The sequence below is a fragment of the Salmo salar genome, chromosome 04 (genome assembly GCF_965601325.2).
Source record: "Salmo salar chromosome 04, fSalSal1, whole genome shotgun sequence".
In the NCBI taxonomy this organism is placed as follows: Eukaryota; Metazoa; Chordata; class Actinopteri; order Salmoniformes; family Salmonidae; genus Salmo; species Salmo salar.
The window spans coordinates 70,572,091-70,592,517 of NC_138294.1; the positions used below are offsets into that span (position 1 = coordinate 70,572,091).

At 42.1% G+C, this 20,427-nt stretch overlaps 1 protein-coding gene across 2 annotated transcripts in view; it reads left to right on the forward strand.

The window, feature by feature from the left end:
- LOC106603666 (roundabout homolog 3) overlaps window positions 1-20,427 on the forward strand; it is a 269,644-nt gene that overhangs the window by 71,337 nt on the left and 177,880 nt on the right. The gene's annotated exons all lie outside the window — the stretch shown is intronic.

The following is a 20,427-nucleotide window of genomic DNA, read 5'->3' on the forward strand; positions in this document are numbered from 1 at the left end:
TGGGCCATACGCACTACCCTCTGTAGTGCCTTACGGTCAGAGGCCGAGCAATTGCCGTACCAGGCAGTGATGCAACCAGTCAGGATGCTCTCGATGGTGCAGCTGTAGAACCTTTTGAGGAACTCAGGACCCATGCCAAACCTCTTCACGACTGTCTTGGTGTGTTTGGACCGTTCTAGTTTGTTGTTGATGTGGACACCAAGGAACTTGAAGCTCTCAACCTGCTCTACTACAGCCCCGTCAATGAGAATGGGGGCGTGCTCGGTCCTCCTTTTCCTGTAGTCCACAATAATCTCCTTTGTCTTGGTTACGTTGAGGGATAGGTTGTTATTCTGGCACCACCCGGGCCAGGTCTCTGACTTTCTCCCTATAGGCTGTCTCGTCGTTGTCGGTGATCAGGCCTACCACTGTTGTGTCGTCAGCAAACTTAATGATGGTGTTGGAGTCATGCCTGGCCATGCAGTCGTGGGTGAACAGGGAGTACAGGAGGGGACTGAGCACGCACCCCTGGGGAGCTCCAGTGAAGGCCTGATTCACGTAGTCTCCTCTGAACAGTTGATGTTGAGATGTGTCTGTTACTTGAACTGTGAAGCATTTATTTGGGCTGCAATTTCTAAGGCTGGTAACTCTAATGAACTTATCTTCTGCAGCAGAGGTAACTCTGGGTCTTCCATTCCTGAGGCAGTCCTCATGAGAGCCAGTTTCATCATAGCGCTTGATGGTTTTTGCGACTGCACTTCAAGAAACTTTAAAAGTTCTTGAAATTTTCCAAATTGACTGACCATCACGTCTTAAAGTAACGATGGACTGTCATTTCTCTTTGCTTATTTGAGCTGTTGAGCTGACTTGGTCTTTACCAAATAGGGCTATCTTCTGTATACCCCCTACCTTGTCACAACACAACTGTAACGATGTACGCTGAGAGTCAGGAAGCAAGTTCAGGGAGTGAATACATTTAATAAATAAATGAACAAAACAAGAAACACAAACAACGCACCGACATGAAACAGGAACAATGACAACTGGGGAAGATACCAAAGGGAGTAACATATAAAGGGCAGGTAATCAAGGAGATGATGGAGTCCAGGTGAGTGTGATTATGCACGTAACGCTGGTGACAGGTTTGCACCCTAACGAGTAGCCTGGTGACCTAGAGGTCGGAGAGGGAGCAAATGTGACAACAACTGATTGGCTCAAACGTATTAAGAAGGAAAGTAATTCCACAAATTAACTTTTAAGAAGGCACACCTGTTCATTGAAATGCATTCCAGGTGACTACCTCATGCAGCTGGATGAGAGAATGCCAAGAGTGTGCAAAGCTGTCATCAAGGCAAAGGGTGGCTATTTGAAGAATCTCAAATATAAAATATATTTTTATTTGTTTAACCTCTCTGGGCTAGGCGGGACGAATTCGTCCCACCTACGTAACAGCCAGTTGAATCCTTGACTGAAATGCTATTACTTCAATTTCTCAAACATATGACTATTTTACAGCTATTTAAAGACAAGACTCTCGTTAATCTAACCACACTGTCCGATTTCAAAAAGGCTTTACAACGAAAGCAAAACATTAGATTATGTCAGCAGAGTACCAAGCCAGAAATAATCAGACACCCATTTTTCAAGCTAGCATATAATGTCACAAAAACCCAGAAGACAGCTAAATGCAGCACTAACCTTTGATGATCTTCATCAGATGACAACCCTAGGACATTATGTTATACAATACATGCATGTTTTGTTCAATCAAGTTCATATTTATATCAAAAACCAGCTTTTTACATTAGCATGTGACGTTCAGAACTAGCATACCCCCCGCAAACTTCCGGCGAATTCACTAAGAATTTACTAAATTACTCACGATAAACGTTCACAAAAAGCATAACAATTATTTTAAGAATTATAGATACAGAACTCCTCTATGCACTCGATATGTCCGATTTTAAAATAGCTTTTTGGTGAAAGCACATTTTGCAATATTCTAAGTACATAGCCCAGGCATCACGGGCTAGCTATTTAGACACCCGGCAAGTTTAGCACTCACCAATATCAGGTTTACTATTATAAAAGTTTGATTACCTTTTGTTGTCTTCGTCAGAATGCACTCCCAGGACTGCTACTTCAATAACAAATGTTGGTTTGGTCCAAAATAATCCATCGTTATATCCGAATAGCGGCGTTTTGTTCATGCGTCCCAGACACTATCTGAAATGGTAAATCAGGGTCGCGCGCATGGCGCAATTCGTGACAAAAAAAATCTAAATATTCCATTACCGTACTTCGAAGCATGTCAACCGCTGTTTAAAATCCATTTTTATGCCATTTTTCTCGTTAAAAAAGCGATAATATTCCGACCGGGAATGTCCATTTAGCTAAACAGAGGAAAGTAAACAAAGCTTTCGGTCGACGCGGGCACGAGCCTGAGTCTCACAGTACTGTAACCAGCCACTACCCAAACGCACTACTTTTTTTCAGCCAGAGCCTGCAAAGCCACGATTCAGCTTTTTACCGCCTTCTGAGACCCTATGGCAGCCGTAGGAAGTGTCACGGGACAGCTAAGATCCTCACTCTTCAATAAACAGAGACAAGAAGAACGACACCTTGTCAGACAGGCCACTTCCTGCATGAAACCTTCTCAGTTTTTTGCCTGCCAAATGAGTTCTGTTATACTCACAGACACCATTCAAACAGTTTTAGAAACTTTAGGGTGTTTTCTATCCATATGTAATAAGTATATGCATATTCTAGTTACTGGCTAGGAGTGGTAACCAGATTAAATCGGGTACGTTTTTTATCCGGCGGTGTAAATACTGCCCCCTAGCCCTAACAGCTTAAAACTTTTTTGGTTACTACATGATTCCATATGTGTTATTTCATAGTTTTGATGTCTTCACTGTTATTCTACAATGTAGAAAATAGTGAAAATAAGAATAACCTTTGAATGAGTAGGTGTTCTAAAACGTTTGACCGGTAGTGTAAGAACATGAGAATATGAGAGAAACTAAGTTCAGTCACTCACATTATCATATCTTTCTGAGATCAATATTGCCAATTGACTCTCAGTGCCAGCTCCCCAACAGTGAGGCAAACAACACTTCTTTGCTGGAAGCAATGCTCTATCTGTTAGCATAATTTCCTTTAATGACTTTCCCCTGGATCAGTGTTGAACAAAGCCCTCTTAGGTATATCTATTCATTCCCACCTCTGGCTCGAACCTCTTGATAGGAGCTCAGTGTGTTGTAGCTAGCATAGCGCTAAAGCCGGGCTGGCGAGCAGAGATAACAGTTATCGTTCGCATTAGCTTAGTTACTGATGCCCAGACAGATGTCGACCCTTGTCATTGCTGTCACTCCTCTATGCGGTTGGCACACGCCAACCCTTTCACTGTCATCAAATCCCTGACTGTCGGGGGGTTTAGCATTAGTGCCAACGCGCCATGGTAACTGAGACCCAACCCCCCGCGGTTTGCAGGTCAACCGGTGGCTACGCTAAGAGTTAAACCCGTGCAGATGGACAAGCAATTTTCCATCTGGAAGCCTGACAGACAGGTCCGGCCCTCCAATCAGCACCTCTCCTCCGTTTCCTCTCTCCCCACCCCTCCAATAGAACTTGTTCTGGAGACAACCGAAAGTCCTTTGTTTATCACTTGTCAACTCACCAGCCCCTCGCATTTCACCGTCCAAAATGGAAACTGGCTAATTTCATAGCTGGGATGTTTTCTGTCCGGGGAGAAGAAACTCTGAAGTGTGTTGAACACGAAAAATAAAAAATAAAAATAAAAATGTATGAAATGACAAAGTATGAAATGTATGCATTCACTACTGTAAGTCGCTCTGGATAAGAGCGTCTGCTAAATGACTAAAATGTAAAATGTAAATGTTGAACAAAGGATGTCTTTGTCATGTTGTATTCTGAGAAGAAGCCAGAAGCTAGTGAGGCTCAATGGAGTTAGCGAAGCTAGCCATTAGCGATGAACAGATCAATGTGATTCGATATGACAGTGCAGTCCTTCTCTTGAGTGACGAGGCCGGTACTGAACTCAATATTGGTTCCTAGTTCCTAAGGCAGATGTCCCTTAGGGTGACGCATTAGAGTCACTTCATCCCAACTCAATGTTCAATTGACCTCAAACAGACTCTGTGGTCATTTTAAGGCTAGCTGCCCGGCTGTGTTCAATTGTCTTGTCTATGTCAGCGTTCAACTGGCATGAAAGAGCAGACAGGTTCTGGGGCTGTTTGAAAGACACTAGAATTCTGTTTTTGGTATTCTACTCTGCAACAAAATTGTTCTAAAAAAAACTGTACAGACATTGAAACCCAACCCAATATGTTCTCACATAGTGCAATTCTAATGATCCATAATGGTTTGAACTATGGGGATTCTATACTTTTGTCACGTAATGGAAATATATCTGGCTAACATATGCTTGAGTTTAGTGTATTTCATCCATTCTAACCATAGGCCATAGTACTCAAAGGGAGAGCTGTCAGTACCTAACATGGTCACTTTAGCTGCGGGTAAAAGACCTAGCATTTGTTCTTCTTTTGGCGAGGTTTCAATGAGGAAGCACTGATGACTGACCAGACCAGGGACAGATGACTTGGGTGTCCCGGCATAAATATTTTATTGCCTACACTGAAGTGAACAGTGTCCAGACCAAAGCCCCCACACAAGGAGAGAAGCAATGTGTGCCGGCTCCTGCTCGACTTTGCTTTTTTATGGATATTTTTGCGTTAATCTACTGCCATTTACTTTATGTTCGTATTTGTATTTTTGTTATTATTTCTTATTGTTGTTGCATTGTCGAGAAGGAACCTGCAAGTAAGCATTTCATTGGACGATGTGTGCCATGCATATCCCGTACATAAGACTAATAAAACTTGAAACTTGTGTGCGTGTGTGCGTGTGTGTATGTGTATTTAGTGTATCTGTTTGACTGATGTGTAGCCAAGTGTAAACATGTGGGTCATTGATGGGCAGTGGGCAGCTGGCTCCCAGGGCCCTGTCTGTGTAAGTGGACTGAGGCTTTAAGAGGGACAACATGAGGGGAAGTCTGGAGACACAGAGGCCAGACAGCTGAGCATCTCAACCACTCACTGACCCGCACTGACAAACAAAGCAAATCCCCCAAGACGATGTCTTCAAGACCTCCTAGTACCCCGACTTAACCGCTATGTCCTTCTGCACTACATGCCATTTATTTTGTTCTAGCAAATAGCATAGAAGCAGTGCAGACCACAGTTTCCTTGCAAGTATTCTGAGAATATAACTTTGTATTTGTATAGTAGCTAGTATACTACACTAGCATTGAGAACATACAGTATGTCTGTTTTCTTTTTTTTTGTGGCCTTCAAGGACATAGTACCTATGAGCTGGGCTATTGCCATCAAATTGAAACTTTATAACAATATTCATATTTTCTTCACACAATGTTCCCTGTCCTCCAATATATGTGTCACAAGCTCACATTTGCTGAAATGTTCCTGATGCATTTCCAGGTATTGAATGCCATATAATGTTTGATCGTGACCCTCTGAGAATTCTACTGGGTAGCATTCGAGGAACATCCTCTGTTATCTAGGCCCACACTGCCCCCCACTATCCCAGCCATTCAAACTCCCACAATACCTTTCAGGGAAAAACATGCCATGTGTTTAGCTTACATTCACACCTCTCAAGATGCACCTCTCTTTTCACAAGGACCGTCAGATGAGACGAGATTGTGCAAGTTGTTCGTTTGAATAAATCAGCACCCACACAACTTGGCCTTGCCGCCAAGGTTGAACTGAACTCATGACTTATTCAAAGATGTGCCTCTCTGTTTCTCGCTTGGTGATGAGGTGATGAGGTTTTGTGTTTCTCCAAGCCCTGGCATTTTAAATATTTTTCCCTATCTCTTGTTAATTTCTCACTTTCCCCCCGCCCTGCTAACTTTCGCTTTTTTGGTGTCAGGTTTCTCTCCATCAATGTTGACCCACACCCAGCTGTCTCTTCATGAGGTAGTGTTGTGCTGACTGATACCCAGTAAACTGTTGAGTGGAGTTCTGGTTCCAGGCATAAATGACCTACACGTAAGCGGTCGGGCCCCCAAACCTAAAAGCAATATTGGCTAATTTCAAAGCTAATTGTCACAAAAAATATCTATATTTCACCGATTAAGCTAAATGACTTGTCTTTCCCTTGCCGAGCTAAACTGCTGAGCAAAACTGGCTGGCTATATGACATACAAGAGGTGTATTTTCTCTTAAAGAGACAGCACACATTTTTATGATAGAAGACAATAGGCTACTCCTATGAAAATGTTGTTAATCAGTCATCCTAACATGATCCCAAATGAAAGGGAACCAGATTCATTGTCATCTGTCACTCCATAGATCACTGAAATCATGAAACTCTACCTACATGTACATATTACCTCAATTACCTCAACACCAGTGCCCCTGCACATTGACTCTGTACCAGTATCCCCTGTATATAGCCCTGCTATTGTTATTTACTGCTGCTCTTTAATTACACTGAGTGAAAAAAGTATTTGATCCCCTGCTGATTTTGTACGTTTGCCCACTGACAAAGAAATGATCAGTCTATAATTTTAATGGTAGGTTTATTTGAACAGTGAGAGACAGAATAACAACAAATAAATCCAGAAAAACGCATGTCAAAAATGTTATAAATTGATTTGCATTTTAATGAGGGAAATAAGTATTTGACCCCCTCTCAATCAGAAAGATTTCTGGCTCCCAGGTGTCTTTTATACAGGTAACGAGCTGAGATTAGGAGCACACTCTTAAAGGGAGTGCTCCTAATCTCAGCTTGTTACCTGTATAAAAGACACCTGTCCACAGAAGCAATCAATCAATCAGATTCCAAACTCTCCACCATGGCCAAGACCAAAGAGCTCTCCAAGGATGTCAGGGACAAAATTGTAAACCTACACAAGGCTGGAATGGGCTACAAGACCAACGCCAAGCAGCTTGTTGAGAAGGTGACAACAGTTGGTGCGATTATTCGCAAATGGAAGAAACACAAAAGAACTGTCAATCTCCTTCGGCCTGGGGCTCCATGCAAGATCTCACCTCGTGGAGTTGCAATGATCATGAGAATGGTGAGGAATCAGCCCAGAACTACACGGGAGGATCTTGTCAATGATCTCAAGGCAGCTGGGACCATAGTCACCAAGAAAACAATTGGTAACACACTACGCAGTGAAGGACTGAAATCCTGCAGCGCCCGCAAGGTCCCCCTGCTCAAGAAAGCACATATACATGCCCGTCTGAAGTTTGCCAATGAACATCTGAATGATTCAGAGGACAACTGGGTGAAAGTGTTGTGGTCAGATGAGACCAAAATGTAGCTCTTTGGCATCAACTCAACTCGCCGTGTTTGGAGGAGGAGGAATGCTGCCTATGACCTCAAGAACACCATCCCCACAATCAAACATGGAGGTGGAAACATTATGCTTTGGGGGTGTTTTTCTGCTGAGGGGACAGGACAACTTCACCGCATTAAAGGGACGATGGACGGGGCCATGTACCGTCAAATCTTGGGTGAGAACCTCCTTCCCTCAGCCAGGGCATTGAAAATTGGTGGTGGATGGGTATTCCAGCATGACAATGACCCAAAACACACGGCCAAGGCAACAAAGGAGTGGCTCAAGAAGAAGCACATTAAGGTCCTGGAGTGGCCTAGCCAGTCTCCAGACCTTAATCCCATAGAAAATCTGTGGAGGGAGCTGAAGGTTCGAGTTGCCAAACGTCAGCCTCGAAACCTTAATGACTTGGAGAAGATCTGCAAAGAGGAGTGGGACAAAATCCCTCCTGAGATGTGTGCAAACCTGGTGGCCTACTACAAGCAACTTCTGACCTCTGTGATTGCCAACAAGGGTTTTGCCCCCAAGTACTAAGTCATGTTTTGCAGAGGGGTCAAATACTTATTTCCCTCATTAAAATGCAAATCAATTTATAACATCTTTGACATGTGTTTTTCTGGATTTGTTTGTTGTTATTCTGTCTCTCACTGTTCAAATAAACCTACCATTAAAATTATAGACTGATCCTTTCTTTGTCAGTTGGCAAACGTACAAAATCAGCAGGGGATCAAATACTTTTTTCCCTCACTGTATTTGTTATTCTTATCTCTTACTTTTTTGATATTTTCTTAAAACTGCATTGTTGGTTAAGAGCTTGTAAGTAAGCATTTCACGGCGCATGTGACAAATACAATTTTACTTTATTTTATTTGATAATTGAAAGATATATGGCATGTAGAAATCTGAAGAGGGTGGCCAGCAAAGATAGGTGGGATGGGCTGAGGTAAACTGAGGGTTGGAAGGTGGAACTGGAGACAAGTGGGAGTGAAGTTGCTGGGGTAGAATGACGGTTAAGGATATATACAGTGCATTCGGAATGTATCAAACCCTTGACTTCTTCCACTTTTTTGTTACGTTACAGACTTATTCTAAAATGGATGAATACTTTTTTCACCTCATCAAACTACACACACACACAATACCCCATAATGAAAAAGTGAAAAACACGTTTTTAGAATTTTTTCAAATGTATTACAAATAAAAAACAGAAATACCTTATTTACATAAGTACTCAGACCAGTTGCTATGATACTCAAAATTGAGCTCAGGTTTCCATTGAACATCCTTGAGATGTTTCTACAACTTAAATGGAGTCCACCTGTGGTAAATTCAATTGATTGGACTTCATTTGGAAAGGCACACACCTGTCTATAATATGGAACCGAGGACAACTAGACCCTTTCCGTATAGACCTGGTTGGATCCAGACCCGGTCCGATCCGAGTGAGGAAAGCAACATTAACCAGAGCAGATAAAGCGCGAGAGGAGGGAGAGACATGGGGAGGAGGGAGGGAGAGACAGCAACTAACCAAGCCGACTTGCTGCCATAGCTGCTAAAGCTAGGTTATTTATCATCAAGTATGATTATGCAGTACCTGTCTTAACTGCATCAAACCAGGAGAAGCGGATTACTTAGTACCTGTCTTGACTGCTTCAAACCGGGATATCTACTTAAGCTAGCTAACGTTAGCTAGCTAGGCTAACTGAGGCTGCAGTGCATGCACTTTCTCTTCCTACTGTTACAAATAACAACAACTCCATTCAGAATATGAAGTAGCAGTCTGCCTCCCTGTTGGCTATTGGTCATTGTAGTCTATCCTTTTCCTATAACTTTTAATTATGTCATTTAATTTCATCTTCCATTGATTAGATATCTATTAACTTTTGCCACACATGGAGTGAAGCTCTATTTCTTTAGCCTATTGCCACTTTGATAACTTACAGTGCCTTTGGAAAGTATTCAGACCCCTTGACTTCTCCACATTTTGTTATGTTACAGCCTTATTCTAAAATAGATTAAAAAAAAAAATCAGCAATCTTCACACAATACCCCATAATAACAAAGCAAAAACAGTTCTTTAGAATTTTTTTACCAATGTATTAAAAATAAAATAGCATACCTTATTTACATAAGTATTCAGACCCTTTGCTATGAGACATGAAATTAAGCTCAGGTGTATCCTGTTTCCATTGATCATCCTTGAGAAGTTTCTACAACTTGATTGGAGTCCACATGTGGTAAATTCAATTGATTGAACATGATTTGGAAAGGCACACATCTGTCTATATAATTTGTAAGTCGCTCTGGATAAGAGCATCTGCTAAATGACGTAAATGTAAATGTAAATGTCCCACAGTTGACAGTGCATGTTGGAGCAACAACCAAGCCATGAGGTCAAAGGAATTGGCCGTAGAGCTCCGAGACAGGATTGTGTCGAGGCACAGATCTGTGGAAGGGTACAAAAACATTTCTGCAGCATTGAAAGTCCCCAAGAACACAGTGGCCTCCATCATTCTTAAGTGGAAGAAGTTTGGAACCACCAAGACTCTTCCTGGAGCTGGCAGCTTGGCCGAACTGAGCAATCGGGGGAGAACGGCCTTGGTCAGGGAGGTGACCAATAACCCAATGGTCACTCTGACAGAGCTCCAGAGTGCCTCTGTGGAGATGGGAGAACCTTCCAGAAGGACAACCATCTCTGCAGCACCACACCAATCAGGCCTTTACGGTAGAGTGGCCAGACAGAAGCCACTCCTCAGTAAAAGGCACATGACAGCTCACTTGGAGTTTGCCAAAAGGCACCTAAAGGACTCTCAGACCATGAGAAACAAGATTTTCTGGTCTGATGAAACCAAGAATGAACTCTTCGACCTGGCACCATCTCCACGGTGAAGCATGGTGGTGGTAGCATCATGCTGTGGGGATGTTTTTCAGCGGCAGGGACTGGGAGACTAGTCAGGATCGAGGGAAAGATGAATGGAGCAAAGTACTGAGAGATCCTTGATGAAAACCTGCTCCAGAGCGTTCAGGACCTCAGACTGGGGGTGACGGTTCACCTTCCAACAGGACAGCAACCCTAAGCATACAGCCAAGACAATGCAGGAGTGGCTTCATGACAAGTCTTTGAATGTCCTTGAGTAGCCCAGCCAAAGCCCGGACTTGAACCCGATCGAACATCTCTGGAGAGACCTGAAAATAGCTGTGGCAGCGACACTACGCATCCAACCTGACAGATCTTAAAAGGATCTGCAGAGAAGAATGGGAGAAACTCCTCAAATACAAGTGTGCCATGCTTGTAGTGTCATACCCAAGAAGACTCGAGGCTGTGATCGCTGCCAAAGGTGCTTCAACAAAGTACAGAGTAAAGGGTCTGAATACTTATGTAAATGTGATATAATTATTTTTATTTTTTTTATAAATTTGAAAACATTTTGAAAAACCTGTGTTTTCTTTGTTGTTATTGGGTATTGTGTGTAGCTTGAGGGGGGAAAAGAATAAGGCTGTAACGTAATAAAATATATATATATATATATATATACATACATATACACACAGTGCACTGGGAAAGTATTTAGACCCCTTGACTTTTTTCACATTTTATTACGTTACAGCCTTATATACTGCTCAAAAATAAAGGGAACACTAAAATAACACATCCTAGATCTGAATGAATGAAATAATCTTATTAAATACTTATTTCTTTACATAGTTGAAAGTGCTGACAACAAAATCACTCAAAAATAATCAATGGAAATCCAATTTATCAACCCATGGAGGTCTGGATTTGGAGTGACACTCAAAATGAAAGTGGAAAACCACACTACAGGCTGATCCAACTTTGATGTAATGTCCTTAAAACAAGTCAAAAGGAGGCTCAGTAGTGTGTGTGGCCTCCACGTGCCTGTATGACCTCCCTACAACGCCTGGGCATGCTCCTGATGAAGTGGCGGATGGTCTCCTGAGGGATCTCCTCCCAGACCTGGACTAAAGCATCCGCCAACTCCTGGACAGTCTGTGGTGCAATGTGGCGTTGGTGGATGGAGCGAGACATGATGTCCCAGATGTGCTCAATTGGATTCAGGTCTGGGGAACGGGCGGGCCAGTCCATAGCATCAATGCCTTCCTCTTGCAGGAACTGCTGACACTACAGCCACATGAGGTCTAGCATTGTCTTGCATTCGGAGGAACCCAGGGCCAACCGCACCAGCATATGGTCTCACAAGGGGTCTGAGGATCTCATCTCGGCTCTGGCAGTGCTCCTCCTGCTCCTCCTTGCACAAAGGCGGAGGTAGCGGTCCTGCTGCTGGGTTGTTGCCCTCCTACGGCCTCCTCCATGTCTCCTGATGTACTGGCCTGTCTCCTGGTAGCGCCTCCATACTCTGGACACTACGCTGACAGACACAGCAAACCTTCTTGCCACAGCTCGCATTGATGTGCCATCCTGGATGAGCTGCACTACCTGAGCCACTTGTGTGGGTTGTAGACTCCGTCTCATGCTACCACTAGAGTGAAAGCACCGCCAGCATTCAAAAGTGACCAAAACATCAGCCAGGAAGCATAGGAACTGAGAAGTGGTCTGTGGTTACCACCTGCCGAACCACTCCTTTATTGGGGGTGTCTTGCTAATTGCCTATAATTTCCACCTGTTGTCTATTCCATTTGCACAACAGCATGTGCAATTTATTGTCAATCAGTGTTGCTTCCTAAGTGGACAGTTTGATTTCACAGAAGTGTGATTGACTTGGAGTTACATTGTGTTGTTTAAGTGTTCCCTTTATTTTTTTGAGCAGTATATATATATATATATATATTGTATGATTGTATGTATATATATGTATTGACACTAAAAAAGGAATGTTGTTACATCCAATTCCTGTTTGCCTGAGGCTGATGCCATGCAAGCGCTTGTATGCGCATACACACATGCATACACACATGCATATACATACACACACACACTCGCATTAAAATGCACACACGTGCATACACATGGACACACACGCTCAAGTAAATAGTGCCACACATGCACACAAATGCAAATAGTTGGCCTTGTTGTTTTGATTTTTGTTGCCCTTGATGTTTTTTGTTTTTGCATTGTTGTTTTACTTTGTTTTTAATTTTTTTTCTCTTTTGTTCTTTTTATTGGATGGGTGGGTAGTGGTTTTGGTTCGATTGGAGGGGGACGGTGGCTTGGGGAGGGTGGAGATGGGGGGGTTTGGGGGTGGGAGTGGAGGGGGAGGTATTTTTCAGGTGGACTGTGGTAGGTATTGAATGGTAACTCTTCGAGGGGGAACTGTGGGGGGGATCTTGGATGGTTGTTGGCCTGGCAGTTGGGAGCTTGGGCCGGTGGCCGAGAGGTTACTGGTTCGGGCCCTTGATTCACCTGGGTGGGGCATCTGCCCTTGGGTGGGGCACTTGACCCTGGTTACTCCTGTGGGTCGCTCTGGATGGGAGTGTCTGCTGGATGACTGAATGTAATGTAAATGTTGAGCTGCTTCACTGGAGGTAGACTGTATGTTTTAAATAAAAATAAAAAATAATAATAATACAAAATTAAAAAAGTCTAATTGGTTTTATAATTGATTTGTTATTTCATATATGGCAGTCTCTTGGAAAATGTCTCATCAAAATTTTTACATTTAATATTTATTATCGGCATACAATATCGCCATCGGCCTCCTTGAACCTCAAAAATCAGTTTCGGCATCGGCACTTGAAAACACATCGGTCATACTCTAATCTAAACCTGTAGTAATCATGGTCGAATACCGACCGAGCACGCGGAGTACCTCCGCCATTGATTTTGTTAGCCATTCTCACTCAGATATATTAAAATAAAATAAAATGTTATTGATCGCATACACATATTTAGCAGATGTTATATTAACATGGCATAAGTCATAACAAAATGTGTAGAATTGTAGGAACTAAACTTTAAAACTGCAAACATTTCTCTCCACCTCATAGCAAAATGGGTAAAATTGCAGGAAATTAGCTGTAAAACTGATTTATTTTCTCTCTACCCCATGGCAAAATGGGTAAAATTGCAGAAAACTTGCTTTACATTTTACATGACATTTTAGTCATTTAGCAGACGCTCTTATCCAGAGTGACTGCATACATTTCATTTCATGCATTTAAAAAAATATATATATTGTACTGGCCCCCCGTGGGAATCGAACCCACAACCCTGGCGTTGCACACACCATGCTGGTGTTGCAAACACCAGTTTCTACCAACTGAGCCACAGGGAAGGCCACTGACACCATTTTATTCGCAATATTAAATAATTTCTGGCTAACAATTAATACTTTACTGTGATTGTTGTGACTGTGTGGGTTTCATCAATGTAATTGTATAATTGCATAATTTCCATATTTTATTTTACTTTTTAAATATAATGCTAAGACTTCTACTTCCAACTCATACATATACATTTTATAAGCACGGTACATTTTACCTTAGTTATCCCTCTTTTCCTTTAGTCCAGTGGTTCCCAAACTTTTTATAGTCCCGCACCCCTTAAAACATTCAACCTCCAGCTGCATACCCCCTTTAGCACCAGGGTCAGCGCACTCTCAAATGTTGTTTTTTGCCATCATTGTAAGCCTGTCACACACACACTATACGATACATTTATTAATTAAACATAAGAATGAGTGTGAGCTTTTGTCACAACCTGGCTCATGGGACGTGACAAAGAGCTCTTATAGGATCAGGGCAAAAATAATAATATTATAATAATCAATCATTTTGCTCTTTATTTAGCCATATTACATATACAACTTTATTTGTTCATCGAAAATTGTGAATAACTCACCACAGGTTAATGAGAAGGGTGTGGTTGAAATGATGCTCATAACTCTGCAATGTTGGGAAGTATTGGAGAGAGTCCAGGTCTTAAATAATTTTCCACACACAGTCTGTGCCTGTATTTAGTTTTCATGCTAGTGAGGGCCGAGAATCCACTCTGACATAGGTACGTAGTTGCAAAGGGCATCAGCGTCTTAACAGCGAGATTTGCCAAGGCAGGATACTCTGAACGCAGCCCAATCCAGAAATCTGGCAGTGCTTCTGATTAAATTCAATTTTCATAGAACCACTTGTTGCAATTTAGATGAGGCTCTCTTGTTCAGATATCGGTAAGTGGACTGGAGGCAGGGCATGAAAGGGATAACGAATCCAATTGTTTGTGTCATCCATTTCGGGAAAGTACCTGCGTAATTGCGCACCCAACTCACTCAGGTGCTTCGCTATATCACATTTGACATTGTCTATATGCTTGAGTTCATTTGCGCACAAAAAATCATACAATGATGGAAAGACCTGTGTGTTGTCCTTGTTAATGCAGACAGAGAAGAGATCCATCTTCTTAATCATAGCCTCAATTTTGTCCCGCACATTGAATATAGTTGCAGAGAGTCCCTGTAATCCTAGATTCAGATCATTCAGTCGAGAAAAAACATCACCTAGATAGGCCAGTCGTGTGAGAAACTCGTCATCATGCAAGCGGTCAGAAAAGTATTGTCAGTAAAGAAAACGTTAAGCTCGTCTCTCAATTTAAAAAAATGTGTCAATACTTTGCCCCTTGATAACCAGCGCACTTCTGTATGTTGTAAAAGCGTTACATGGTCACTGCCAATATCATTGCATAATGCAGAAAATATACTAGAGTTCAGGGGCCTTGCTTTAACAAAGTTAACAATTTTCAGTGTACTGTAGTGTCCAAAACATAATTCAAGCTGTCAGGCATTCCCTTGGCAGCAAGAGCCTCTCGGTGGATGCTGCAGTGTACCCAAGTGGCGTCGAGAGAAACTGCTTGCACATGCGTTACCACTCCACTATGTCTCCCTGTCATGGCTTTGGCGCCATCAGTACAGATACCAACACATCTTGACCGCCAAAGTCCATTTTATGTCACAAAGCTGTCCAGTACTTTAAAAATATCCTCTCCTGTTGTCCTGGTTTCCAGTGGTTTGCAGAAGAGGATGTCTTCCTTAATTGACCCCCCATAAACGTAACGGACACATACCAGGAGCTGTGCCAGGCCCGTCACGTCTGTTGACTGATCCAGCTATAACGCATAGAATTCCCTGGCAGGTATGCGAAGCAGTAATTATTTCAAAACATCTCCTGCCATGTCACTGATGCGTTGTGAAACAGTGTTGTTTGATGAAGTAATTGTCTGTATAGTTCTTTTGGCCTTTTACCCCAGCATTTTCCCAGCCATATCCGCGGCAGCAGGAAGAATTAAGTCCTCCACAATAGTGTGGGGCTTGCCTGTCCTAGCCACTCGGTAGCTCACCATATAAGACGCTTCTAGCTCCTTCTTATTAATGGTATCTGTTGCTTTTATACATGTCTTACTACTCAAAAGTAATCTTAATTCTGCTCAAAAAACTCCTGTGGCTTATTTTTTCATATTGGCATGTTTTGTTTCTAAATGTCTGCGAAAGAATGAAGGTTTCATCGAGTTTTGAGATAGTACTTTTGTACATATAACAAACAGTGGCTGAGGAAAGGCACTACTCCCAATGTAAGTGAACCCCAAATCAATGTAGTTCTCATCATATTTGCGCCTCTTCGATGGTCCAATGTCCCTGTCTGTTGTTTGGTGCTTTCCCGGTTAAGAGGGCAGTAGCTCTTCGGCTGCTTCAGATTCACAACTGTCAGTGTCCAAGCTAGCTGGGCTAACGACAATTGTAGAATGACTGATGCTAGCATAGGATGTGCTCGTGGAAGCAGAACAACTTGTGGTGTCGACAGGTGCAGGTGTAGTACTGCTGGTAGTAGCGGGCCTTACTTTTTTAAAACCATTTATCAATTTTCGAGCAAACGGAATGAGCAGCAGCTACGCTTGGCTACATACGGACCGTTAGTGGAATTCCCATGAGAGAGTAACGGTTAATGTGATTGGACGTTAATTATTAGACTAGACTACCTGTATTTGACATTGTGTTGTTAATTTGCTTAATACTAGATGGTTTCATTTGATTTTTGTCAGTGAAACTAGGCTACCTAGGCGAGAAAAAAACCTCACCCAAATGTATTACCCTGTTGGAAAATATAAATGGACTGTTTGAAAAAAAGTTTTTTTAAATGTTATTATTATTTTTTTAAATGTGAACCACATTTTTATTTGGCGTACCCCATGAAGAGCACACTTCTCCAGCATGCCGGTGGCCATGGAAGGGGAGTATTTGCCCACTGGAGTTGGTGACGACGCCGAACTGCAGTCAGGTCATGACCCTGGTGAGGACAACAAGCACGCAGATGAGCTTCCCTGAGACGGTTTCTGACAGTTTGTGCAGAAATTCTATGGTTGTGCAAACCCACAATTTCATCAGCTTTCCGGGTCGCTGGTGTCAGACGATCCCGCAGGGGAAAAAGACGGATGTGGAGGTCCTGGGCTGGCATGGTTACACGTGGTTTGTGCTTGTGAGGCCGGTTGGACGTACTTCTCTAAAACGGCTTATGGTAGAGCAATTAACATTCAATTCTCCGACAACAACTCTGGTGGACATTCCTGCAGTCAGCATGCTAATTGCACGGTCCCTCAAAACTTGAGACATCTGTGGCATTGTGCTGTGTGACAAAACTGCATATTTTAGAGTGGCCTTTTATTGTCCCCAGCACAAGGTGTACCTGCGTAATGATCATGCTATTTAATCAGCTTCATGATGTGCCACACCTGTCAGGATTATCATGGCAAAATTTGAGAGAAATAAGCTTTTTGAGCTGATGGAACATTTCTGGGATCTTTTATTTCAGCTCATAAAACATGGGACCAACACTTTACATGTGTTTATATTTTTGTTCAGTATAGTTTCTACTTGACTATTGCTTTTCAAATCACCTAGCAGTGCTATTTGCAGTTAGTTTAAGGTGAATGTTGTGATTTTTCAGCCATTTCTGAACCTTCAACCAAAAAAATCTACATATGGGCAATACCAAACTATCTAATGATTCTGCCTCATCACAGCAAAATCTGCAGAGCTGGGATGATTGTATCCCCCATATACGTAACATTCTATTGTTTTCAAGAATTTTGTATAATCATTTCAATTGAAAAACTAAGTTTTGAATCAGGTGTTGTTTTGTGTATCAGTTCATAAACCATGTTATTAAGCCATGGAATCGGCACATCGAAAAACTCTTCCAAATGATTTTACAACCGTTATGGCGCAGCTTTTTTTTGGTCCTTAAATGGAACTGGTATACTTTTTTATTTATATTTAAAAAAAAATCTACCAATTTTGGTCTTTAACACAGACAAAAATTGCTTCTTAGCAAAGAGTAATTTCTCAAGCAAGAATTTTGCAAGGACTTTCTGGGAGTGGTCTGAGTGAGGAGGGGAAAACTGAAAATGTGCTGTTATTAGCAGAGAGGTTCTTTGTTAATTGTCTATTAACTAATTTACTGCATGGTGATGTCACCATGAAAGGCTAAAACTCCATCCCACCAAAACTCTTACATTAAAGGGCATTACCATCATGTTCACAATTTAACAGTATTATAACAGCCTCATAGTGTATATATGTATATATATATAAAACACAGGAAAATCACATTTGTGACTGCACTGGGTCCCATGGAATAATATGTACAATTGCAGGAAATTAAATATAAAACTTACATTTGTCCCTCCACCGTCAAGAGGGTGGCAACTGAAATGTTTTGCAGCGAGGTGGGGGAACCTCCAACTAAATCTCGCTTAGGGCGTCCAAAAGGCTAGAGCCGGCCCTGGTTGAGTGCCCCCTTCAGTTCCATTAGAGACAATCATATTATTGCACACAGAAAACACTCTCAATGTTTTTGTTACAAATTGTTGAGAAGTTCTCTTGAATTGTATTACTGGACCCACTAAGGCTTACTGATAGGGTTTAGCAAGTGCTATTAAATGTTTGCGAAATACTTATATTCAGCTGAGGTTAGTTTAGTACCAGCCATTGTTGCCAAGTCCGGATTGTTATATGGATAGTTAGTAACACATCTGAAATGTTACTTTTAATGTTACATGTGGACTGGGTCTGGTTATTTTTGGGCTCATTTTGGTTTGATTGTATTACTTTGTATTAAAACATCACATGGTTCGAAATACAAATATTTCAATTTATTCCTTCATTTCTTGTTTTTACAATGAAGGTGAATTCATCAGCATTAATAAAGAATCAGAGTTCATAGGGAAACCATGCCCAAGCCTAGGCTGAGATGACTAATGCTGTGTCATCAATACACTTTTAATTGCCGTGTGGACTGGACTGCAAGACCAAGATGTTTAACATGCTGATTTATGATTTATTAGCAGTAATTAAAGATTCATGACCGAAGTAGCTCTCTACCGAAGTGCAGAGCTGACTTTTGGCCCAGGACATGAGGAGGGAACATGGGATTTGACGAAACCTGGCAGTGTGGTGCCAGGACAATAACCTCTCCCTCAACGTCAGCAAGACAAAGGAGCTGATCGTGGACTACAGGAAACAGAAGGCCGAGCACACCCCCATTCACATTGACAGGGCTGTAGTGGAGTGGGTTGACAGCTTCATGTTCCTTGGTGTCCACATCACTAAGGATCAATCATGGTCCACATACAACAACACAGTCGTGAAGAGGGCACAGCAATGCCTTTTCCCCCTCAGGAGGCTGAAAAGATTTGGACAAAAGGTCCTCAGACCCTTAAGAAGTTCTACAGCTGCACCATTGACTGGCTGCATCACCACTTGGTATGGCAACTGCTTGGCATCCGACCGCAAGGCACAACAGAGAGTAGTGCGTACGGCCCAGTATATCACTGGGGCCGAGCTCTTTGCCATCCAGGACCTCTATACCAGGCAGTGTCAGAGGAAGGCCCTAAAAATGGTCAAAGACTCCAGCCACCCAAGTCATAGACTGTTCTCTCTGCTACCATAAGGCAAGTGCTACCGATGCACCAAGTCTGGAACCACCAGGACCCTGAACAGCTTTCACCCCCAAGCCATAAGACTGCTAAATAATTAGTCTGGGTAGCTATTTGGTTAACTGTTTAACTATCTGCATTGACCCTTTTAGCACTAACTTTTTTGACTCATCACATATGCTACTGCTACTGTTTATTATCTACCCTGTTGCCTAGTCACTTTATTCCTAGTTATATGTACATATCTACCTCAATTGCCTTGTACCCCTGCACATGGACTTGGTACTGATACCCCGTGTATATAGCCAAGGTATCATTACTCATTGTGTATTTATTACTTTAATTATTACGTGTTTTACTTTTCGATTATTTCTATATTTCTTTCTCACTGCATTGTTGGGAAGGGACATTTTACTGTTAGTTTTTAACTGTTGTTTATGAAGCATATGACAAATACATTTGATTTGATTTTAAATGCCCTACATTTAATCAAGATTACATTGCGGTCAAGACAGGGCTGCATAAATGGGAATTAGACCTAACAGTTGTGTTTCTTAACTCTGGTCCTGCGGACCTTTGTGTATGGTGGATTTAGCTACTGCATAGCATTAATGGAAATATATTAATGCTATAAATATACTGTCAGATCAGATGCACACACAGATGCATACTATATCTTTAGCAGTTTGCGAGTTAGATTTGTTCAAACAGATTTTGACCATTTAATTGTGTCTTGTCAATGAGAATAATTGATTGAAGTAAAATACACAGTGTGTCCCACAGTTGACAATGCAGGTCAGGCTCTCCAGAAAACATAACCCATGTCTAGTGGTTCATTCCATGACCATCACTTGAGCAGAATTCCCCTATGTGCACATGCTCATAATGATGAAATGACCACAACAATTCTGGAGTTTATGGGGAGATGATGGGGTGGTCTACACAACAGTTGATAGAACAGGGCAGCTTAAAAGTTCATTCACATCTATGACAAGGCCATTGGTGTTCCACAGGGTTCTGTTCTGGGCCCCAATGGATTTCCCCAGTACTCCACAACAACTACTCCCTTGCGATTGATCTCTATGAACTCTGGGCTGATAGACGCTGACCTTTGACCTCTAGGTTGTACACCTGCTCTAAAACACAGCAAAACAGGTATGGGGGC